Source organism: Fistularia commersonii, unplaced genomic scaffold (assembly GCF_037954325.1).
Source record: "Fistularia commersonii isolate RoL2024-O1a breed Wild unplaced genomic scaffold, RoL_Fcom_v1.0 HiC_scaffold_42, whole genome shotgun sequence".
NCBI lineage: Eukaryota > Metazoa > Chordata > Actinopteri > Syngnathiformes > Fistulariidae > Fistularia > Fistularia commersonii.
In genome coordinates this window covers 137,501-147,500 of record NW_028234000.1, presented here as the reverse complement: position 1 = coordinate 147,500, position 10,000 = coordinate 137,501, and positions in this window count along the sequence as shown.

Genomic DNA, 10,000 nt, shown 5'->3' with positions numbered 1-10,000 from the left:
TGGCACTCCCTGTGATCCAGTCATTCGCATGTGCGTGCCCGGAGGTCCGGGAGCTCCACTCAAACGTCCGGGGGGGGTAAGGGTAAGGGGTCCTGTCCCTCTCCCCCCCTCCTCGCCGCCTCTGAGAAGAGAAACATCTCCTCCACTCCTCCGCTCCTCCGCTGCGGAACCAGGTATTACCGATCCGCCGGACTCAGGCGAATTGCAGAAAGGGGTTTTGCCGTCCTCCGCTCCTCCGCTCCTCCGTTTCGGGCCCTGGAACTCCCGAACCGCTGGACACAAGCGAATCACGGTCCGGGCTTCTGCTCTCCTCCGCTCCTCACCTCATCCGCTCCAGGCCCTGGTACTCCGTGTCCGCGGGAACCCCCCCCAACCCACAAAAACAAACTCTCACACACACACAAACACACGCACACACACACACACACACACACACACAAACACACAAACACACACAGACACACCTGAACTCATCATAGCTGTGCTAATAGCATTGGCCGAAACGTTTCCACAACCAAACCAACATTAGCTCATCCACTCATTCACATATGTGTGTGCCCAGAGGTCCGGGAGCTCCAGTCATAAGTCCGGGTGATCTATGTCCGGAGAAGGCTCACATTAGCCGCTCTAAGGGGTCCTGCTGCCCCCCAGCTTCCCGGCCTTTGAGAAGAGACACATAACTCCGCTCTTCCGCTTCTCCGCTATGGGCCCTGGTACTCCCGATCCTCCGAACTCAGGTGAATTGCGTGACGTGCTTCTGCTCTACTATAAGCCCCTACACACTTCGAACACGGCTGTTATCACCCTGTTACTGCATTTCAATGACACCCATTTGCTTTCGATCTCAGTGTCTGCCACCGTACGGAAAAAGCGGGGGGGTGGGGGGTGGGGGGGCATAAGCGCATTCGTGCTGTAAGTAATCAGAAGTTAATAGTGTTAACGGTTTGCGAGAAATTTTTAATGCTAGACAAAAAAAGAAAATTAAAAGGATATAATTAAATAAATAGATAGAAAAATAAAATTAAAAACGAAAAAAAAAAAATTGTGAGGGGAATATAACATGTAATTAAGTTGGCGGTTCACAGGGAATCTCAGACATCAAACTGTTTTTAATTGAACATAAATAGTACACCCAAATATACAAATGTACAAATAAACATAGCAAGGTAGAACTGAATGTCAATGAAACAACCAGGCATGAGGAAGCAACGGACATGAGGACATTTGTTCTGTATGTAATGAGAAGTTAATAGTGTTACAGGTTTGTGAGAAATTTACAGTGCTAGACAAAAAACGAAATTAAAAGGAAATAATTAGATAAATAGATAGACAAATGAAATTAAAACCAAAAAAAAAAAATGCAAGGGGAATACGACATGTAATTAAGTTGGCGATTCACAAGGAATCTCAGACATCAAACTGTATATTTTTTGTTGTTTATATATAAACATATATAAACAAACATATATTGTTTGTTGTTTATTTTTGGGATATATTGAGGAATATTTAATGGAAAGGAGTCACAATCGCTTTTTGACAATGTCGAAGTGTATAGGTGGCTATAGAATTTAAAGTTTTCATTAGAAATTATAGCCTCATCTGTAATTTCCTTGTTGTTAAGACGGGCTTAGCTTTGCTCCGCTCCTCCTCTCCTCCGCTCCTCCGCTCTTCCGCTCCGGGCCCTGGAACTCCCGATCCGCGGGACTTCGGTGAATTCCGGGCCAGTTTTTTGCTCTTCTGCTCTCCTCCCCTCCTCCGCTTCTTCGCTCCCCCGCTTTGGACCCTGGAACTCTTGAACAGGGCCGGGCTTCTGCCCTCCGCCTCTCCTCTGCTCATCCGCTCCAGGCCCTGGCACTCCCTGTGATCCAGTCATTCGCATGTGCGTGCCCGGAGGTCCGGGAGCTCCACTCAAACGTCCGGGGGGGATAAGGGTAAGGGGTCCTGCCCCCCCCCCCTCGCCGCCTCTGAGAAGAGAAACATCTCCTCCACTCCTCCGCTCATCCGCTGCGGAACCAGGTACTACCGATCCGCCGGACTCAGGCGAATTGCAGAAAGGGGTTTTGCTGTCCTCCGCTCCTCCGCTCCTCCGCTCCTCCGCTCCTCCGCTCCTCCGCTCCTCCGTTTCGGGCCCTGGAACTCCCGAACCGCTGGACACAAGCGAATCACGGTCCGGGCTTCTGCTCTCCTCCGCTCCTCACCTCATCCGCTCCAGGCCCTGGTACTCCGTGTCCGCGGGAACCCCCCCCAACCCACAAAAACAAACTCTCACACACACACAAACACACGCACACACACACACACACACACACACACAAACACACAAACACACACAGACACACCTGAACTCATCATAGCTGTGCTAATAGCATTGGCCGAAACGTTTCCACAACCAAACCAACATTAGCTCATCCACTCATTCACATATGTGTGTGCCCAGAGGTCCGGGAGCTCCAGTCATAAGTCCGGGTGATCTATGTCCGGAGAAGGCTCACATTAGCCGCTCTAAGGGGTCCTGCTGCCCCCCAGCTTCCCGGCCTTTGAGAAGAGACACATAACTCCGCTCTTCCGCTTCTCCGCTATGGGCCCTGGTACTCCCGATCCTCCGAACTCAGGTGAATTGCGTGACGTGCTTCTGCTCTACTATAAGCCCCTACACACTTCGAACACGGCTGTTATCACCCTGTTACTGCATTTCAATGACACCCATTTGCTTTCGATCTCAGTGTCTGCCACCGTACGGAAAAAGCGGGGGGGTGGGGGGTGGGGGGGCATAAGCGCATTCGTGCTGTAAGTAATCAGAAGTTAATAGTGTTAACGGTTTGCGAGAAATTTTTAATGCTAGACAAAAAAAAAAAATTAAAAGGATATAATTAAATAAATAGATAGAAAAATAAAATTAAAAACGAAAAAAAAAAAATTGTGAGGGGAATATAACATGTAATTAAGTTGGCGGTTCACAGGGAATCTCAGACATCAAACTGTTTTTAATTGAACATAAATAGTACACCCAAATATACAAATGTACAAATAAACATAGCAAGGTAGAACTGAATGTCAATGAAACAACCAGGCATGAGGAAGCAACGGACATGAGGACATTTGTTCTGTATGTAATGAGAAGTTAATAGTGTTACAGGTTTGTGAGAAATTTACAGTGCTAGACAAAAAACGAAATTAAAAGGAAATAATTAGATAAATAGATAGACAAATGAAATTAAAACCAAAAAAAAAAAAAATGCAAGGGGAATACGACATGTAATTAAGTTGGCGATTCACAAGGAATCTCAGACATCAAACTGTATATTTTTTGTTGTTTATATATAAACATATATAAACAAACATATATTGTTTGTTGTTTATTTTTGGGATATATTGAGGAATATTTAATGGAAAGGAGTCACAATCGCTTTTTGACAATGTCGAAGTGTATACGTGGCTATAGAATTTAAAGTTTTCATTAGAAATTATAGCCTCATCTGTAATTTCCTTGTTGTTAAGACGGGATAAGCTTTGCTCCGCTCCTCCTCTCCTCCGCTCCTCCGCTCTTCCGCTCCGGGCCCTGGAACTCCCGATCCGCGGGACTTCGGTGAATTCCGGGCCAGTTTTTTGCTCTTCTGCTCTCCTCCCCTCCTACGCTTCTTCGCTCCCCCGCTTTGGACCCTGGAACTCTTGAACAGGGCCGGGCTTCTGCCCTCCGCCTCTCCTCTGCTCATCCGCTCCAGGCCCTGGCACTCCCTGTGATCCAGTCATTCGCATGTGCGTGCCCGGAGGTCCGGGAGCTCCACTCAAACGTCCGGGGGGGATAAGGGTAAGGGGTCCTGCCCCCCCCCCCCTCGCCGCCTCTGAGAAGAGAAACATCTCCTCCACTCCTCCGCTCATCCGCTGCGGAACCAGGTACTACCGATCCGCCGGACTCAGGCGAATTGCAGAAAGGGGTTTTGCTGTCCTCCGCTCCTCCGCTCCTCCGCTCCTCCGCTCCTCCGCTCCTCCGCTCCTCCGCTCCTCCGTTTCGGGCCCTGGAACTCCCGAGCCGCTGGACACAAGCGAATCACGGTCCGGGCTTCTGCTCTCCTCCGCTCCTCACCTCATCCGCTCCAGGCCCTGGTACTCCGTGTCCGCGGGAACCCCCCCCAACCCACAAAAACAAACTCTCACACACACACAAACACACGCACACACACACACACACACACACACACACACAAACACACAAACACACACAGACACACCTGAACTCATCATCGCTGTGCTGATAGCATTGGCCGAAACGTATCCACAACCAAACCAACATTAGCTCATCCAGTCATTCACATATGTGTGTGCCCAGAGGTCCGGGAGCTCCAGTCATAACTCCGGGTGATCTCTGTCCGGAGTAGGCTCACCTTAGCCGGTCTAAGGGGTCCTGCTGCCCCCCAGCTTCCCCGCCTTTGAGAAGAGACACATAACTCCGCTCTTCCGCTTCTCCGCTATGGGCCCTGGTACTCCCGATCCTCCGAACTCAGGTGAATTGCGTGACGTGCTTCTGCTCTCCTATAAGCCCCTACACACTTCGAACACGGCTGTTATCACCCTGTTACTGCATTTCAATGACACCCATTTGCTTTCGATCTCAGTGTCTGCCTCCGTACGGAAAAAGCGGGATGGGTGGGGGGGCATAAGCGCAATCGTGCTGTAAGTAATCAGAAGTTAATAGTGTTAACGGTTTGCGAGAAATTTTTAATGCTAGACAAAAAAAGAAAATTAGAAGGATATAATTAAATAAATAGATAGAAAAATAAAATTAAAAACGAAAAAAAAAAATTGTGAGGGGAATATAACATGTAATTAAGTTGGCGGTTCACAAGGAATCTCAGACATCAAACTGTTTTTAATTGAACATAAATAGTACACCCAAATATACAAATGTACAAATAAACATAGCAAGGTAGAACTGAATGTCAATGAAACAACCAGGGATGAGGAAGCAACGGACATCAGGACATTTGTTCTGTATGTAATGAGAAGTTAATAGTGTTACAGGTTTGTGAGAAATTTACAGTGCGAGACAAAAAAAGAAATTAAAAGGAAGTAATTAAATCAATAGATAGACAAATAAGAAATTAAAACGAAAAAAAAAAAAAAAAATTGCAAGGGGAATGTAACATGTAATCAAGTTGTTTTTTTTGTTTTTTTTTTTTTTTTTACCAAAAAAAAAAGGAACCTCGGACATGGGTAACTATATTTTTTTGTTTTCGGATTTTTCCATAAGTTTTAAGGATTTTTTTTTTTTTTTTTATATTTCAAAATCGTTTATGAAGACATTAAAATTTGGGGAGCATTTTTGCATTCTGTTCTTGTGAATGAAGAACTTGGCCAGGCCTAAAAGAACATTGACACAGAGTTCATCTGTTATGTTGCTTATAAGTAAACAGAATGTTATATCATCTTTTGAGAAGGAAACTGGTGACGATGGAATGAGAAGGAGAAAAAATATATGGTCAGTGGTTTCAATGTTGTCTTCAAAAAATGTACAAATATTATCTTCAAAATTAAAGCGTACCCTCGATAATTCCTTAGATGGGTAGATGTCAGTCATAATTTTGAAGTGGGTCTCTTTTGCCTTGGGGGTATGGGTAGAGTCAGATACATAGTTCGCAGCGTGGCAATCGATTCCTCATCAAATTTATTTAAAATATCCTTTTTTTTTTTTTTGACGTCCAGGGAATAAGTTTCCTGTGAAACATTTCCTAATAAAGGAGTTGCTGCGCTTTCTGTCCACAATTGAGATTCCCTGGAGTGATAGTCGGGGTAACTGTGGTTGTACGGTTCGGTGCGTCATTATATTTTTGGTCAGGAATACAAATTGTCGAGGCAGTGCGTTTCGTAACTTTAGCAACTCTAATATGGGAGGCTTGAATCTGTGTGTAGTACAGAACTGCTCATTGTCCAGAGGACTGCCAGTGTCATCCATCAAGTCAATTATTGACCATATACCTTTCTCAAAGCATTCCTTGTAAAACAGAGGTTTGTTGCCATGCAGTACATATCGATTGTTCCAAACTATTATACTGTGTGGTGAGAAATTGTGTACGTATATCATTTTCCAGTATAATAATATTTGTTTATGGAACTCTGAACATTTGACAGGAATCTTGTTGATATCCAAGTCAGAGATAAGCAGAAGACTCAGGCCGCCGACTTTGTTGAATAAGTAGTTTGGAGTACAATACCAGAAAGAACGATGAGGTTTGATCCAGGATTTCAACCAGTTCACCTTCAATGTCCCATTCAAGCAGTCCGACTCTATCACTTTCAGCCCTCCTTCACTTGTTTCTTTCACCATATGTGATTTTTCTTAGATGGTGTGGTCTGTTCCTCCAGATAAAGTTGAAATTGATTTGGTTAACAGATTTTACGAGTTGATTTGGAGCAGCATTGGAATACGCTGGGTATATACATCTGGATAAACACATCCATTTTAGTCAAATATATCCGGCCTAATATTGATAAATCTCTCTGGAGCCATATATTAGAATTAAGCTTTACTTTGATTCAGTTTAGATTCAATGTTCCTGGATTGATTTAACGTTTGGTCCTTGGATAGGAAAATGCTCAAGTATTTTATTTCTGATTTCATAGAAACATCGCTGATTTCCTTTAGTGGCGAGTCATGCAGCGCAAGAAGTTTGCATTTCTTTAAGTTTAATGACAATCCTGAAGCCTTGGAGAATGTTTTGGTTTTTTTCAGCACTTATTGGGACTTGATGTTCATTTTTCAAAACTAAGGTTGTGTCATCTGCCAGCAGGCTAATAGCAATTTCTGTCCCCAACATTACTTCTGTCCCACACGTATACACACACACACACACACACACACACACACACACACACACACACACACACACACCTTAATTCCACTCTTTTATATACGCATGTCTGGAGTTCCGGGAGCTCGTTCTCAACGTTCTGGGGATAATCATAGCTGTGCTGATAGCATTGGCCGAAACGTATCCACAACCAAACCAACATTAGCTCATCCACTCATTCACATATGTGTGTGCCCAGAGGTCCGGGAGCTCCAGTCATAAGTCCGGGTGATCTATGTCCGGAGAAGACTCACATTAGCCGGTCTAAGGGGTCCTGCTGCCCCCCAGTTTCCCCGCCTTTGAGAAGAGACACATAACTCCGCTCTTCCGCTTCTCCGCTATGGGCCCTGGTACTCCCGATCCTCCGAACTCAGGTGAATTGCGTGACGTGCTTCTGCTCTCCTATAAGCCCCTACACACTTCGAACACGGCTGTTATCACCCTGTTACTGCATTTCAATGACACCCATTTGCTTTCGATCTCAGTGTCTGCCTCCGTACGGAAAAAGCGGGATGGGTGGGGGGGCATAAGCGCATTCGTGGTGTAAGTAATCAGAAGTTAATAGTGTTAACGGTTTGCGAGAAATTTTTAATGCTAGACAAAAAAAGAAAATTAGAAGGATATAATTAAATAAATAGATAGAAAAATAAAATTAAAAACGAAAAAAAAAAATTGTGAGGGGAATATAACATGTAATTAAGTTGGCGGTTCACAAGGAATCTCAGACATCAAACTGTTTTTAATTGAACATAAATAGTACACCCAAATATACAAATGTACAAATAAACATAGCAAGGTAGAACTGAATGTCAATGAAACAACCAGGGATGAGGAAGCAACGGACATCAGGACATTTGTTCTGTATGTAATGAGAAGTTAATAGTGTTACAGGTTTGTGAGAAATTTACAGTGCGAGACAAAAAAAGAAATTAAAAGGAAGTAATTAAATCAATAGATAGACAAATAAGAAATTAAAACGAAAAAAAAAAAAAAAAATTGCAAGGGGAATGTAACATGTAATCAAGTTGTTTTTTTTTTTTTGTTTTTTTTTTTTACCAAAAAAAAAAGGAACCTCGGACATGGGTAACTATATTTTTTAGTTTTTGGATTTTTCTATAAGTTTTAAGGATTTTTTTTTTTTTTTTTATATTTCAAAATCGTTTATGAAGACATTAAAATTTGGGGAGCATTTTTGCATTCTGTTCTTGTGAATGAAGAACTTGGCCAGGCCTAAAAGAACATTGACACAGAGTTCATCTGTTATGTTGCTTATAAGTAAACAGAATGTTATATCATCTTTTGAGAAGGAAACTGGTGACGATGGAATGAGAAGGAGAAAAAATATATGGTCAGTGGTTTCAATGTTGTCTTCACAAAATGTACAAATATTATCTTCAAAATTAAAGCGTACCCTCGATAATTCCTTAGATGGGTAGATGTCAGTCATAATTTTGAAGTGGGTCTCTTTTGCCTTGGGGGTATGGGTAGAGTCAGATACATGGTTCGCAGCGTGGCAATCGATTCCTCATCAAATTTATTTAAAATATCCTTTTTTTTTTTTTTTGACGTCCAGGGAATAAGTTTCCTGTGAAACATTTCCTAATAAAGGAGTTGCCGCGCTTTCTGTCCACAATTGAGATTCCCTGGAGTGATAGTCGGGGTAACTGTGGTTGTACGGTTCGGTGCGTCATTATATTTTTGGTCAGGAATACAAATTGTCGAGGCAGTGCGTTTCGTAACTTTAGCAACTCTAATATGGGAGGCTTGAATCTGTGTGTAGTACAGAACTGCTCATTGTCCAGAGGACTGCCAGTGTCATCCATCAAGTCAATTATCGACCATATACCTTTCTCAAAGCATTCCTTGTAAAACAGAGGTTTGTTGCCATGCAGTACATATCGATTGTTCCAAACTATTATACTGTGTGGTGAGAAATTGTGTACGTATATCATTTTCCAGTATAATAATATTTGTTTATGGAACTCTGAACATTTGACAGGAATCTTGTTGATATCCAAGTCAGAGATAAGCAGAAGACTCAGGCCGCCGACTTTGTTGAATAAGTAGTTTGGAGTACAATACCAGAAAGAACGATGAGGTTTGATCCAGGATTTCAACCAGTTCACCTTCAATGTCCCATTCAAGCAGTCCGACTCTATCACTTTCAGCCCTCCTTCACTTGTTTCTTTCACCATATGTGATTTTTCTTAGATGGTGTGGTCTGTTCCTCCAGATAAAGTTGAAATTGATTTGGTTAACAGATTTTACGAGTTGATTTGGAGCAGCATTGGAATACGCTGGGTATATACATCTGGATAAACACATCCATTTTAGTCAAATATATCCGGCCTAATATTGATAAATCTCTCTGGAGCCATATATTAGAATTAAGCTTTACTTTGATTCAGTTTAGATTCAATGTTCCTGGATTGATTTAACGTTTGGTCCTTGGATAGGAAAATGCTCAAGTATTTTATTTCTGATTTCATGGAAACATCGCTGATTTCCTTTAGTGGCGAGTCATGCAGCGCAAGAAGTTTGCATTTCTTTAAGTTTAATGACAATCCTGAAGCCTTGGAGAATGTTTTGGTTGTTTTCGGCACTTATTGGGACTTGATGTTCATTTTTCAAAACTAAGGTTGTGTCATCTGCCAGCAGGCTAATAACAATTTCAGTCCCCAGCACGTCTAACTTTTGGATATCGTTGCTCTTTTCAACATAAACGGCTAGCATTTCGGTAGCAATTATAAATAAATAGGGTGAGATGGGGCAACCTTGGGGGATTCCCACATCAACATGGAAGCTCGGAGTGGTGCCGCTTGGCAGGGTGACACAGCTATGAATATTCTCATAGAGCCCACGGATCACATTCCTGAATATTTAACCAAATCCAAAATGTTCGAGCGTTGCTATGATAAATGGATGTTCGACCGAGTCAAAGGCTTTAGAAAAGTCCAAGAAGGATATGCGGCCATTATCTTCAATGCGATACGCCTCTAAACCCATCGTTCGCCCCGACTCGGGGAATCCTAGAGCCTACTTGCACCCCCGCCCTAACTTAACTCCCTCACTCGTGGAGCTCCCTGAGCTCCACACATCCCGGAGCATCACGCCGACTCATTCACATTTGAATGATTGTCTTTATTTTATGTCCG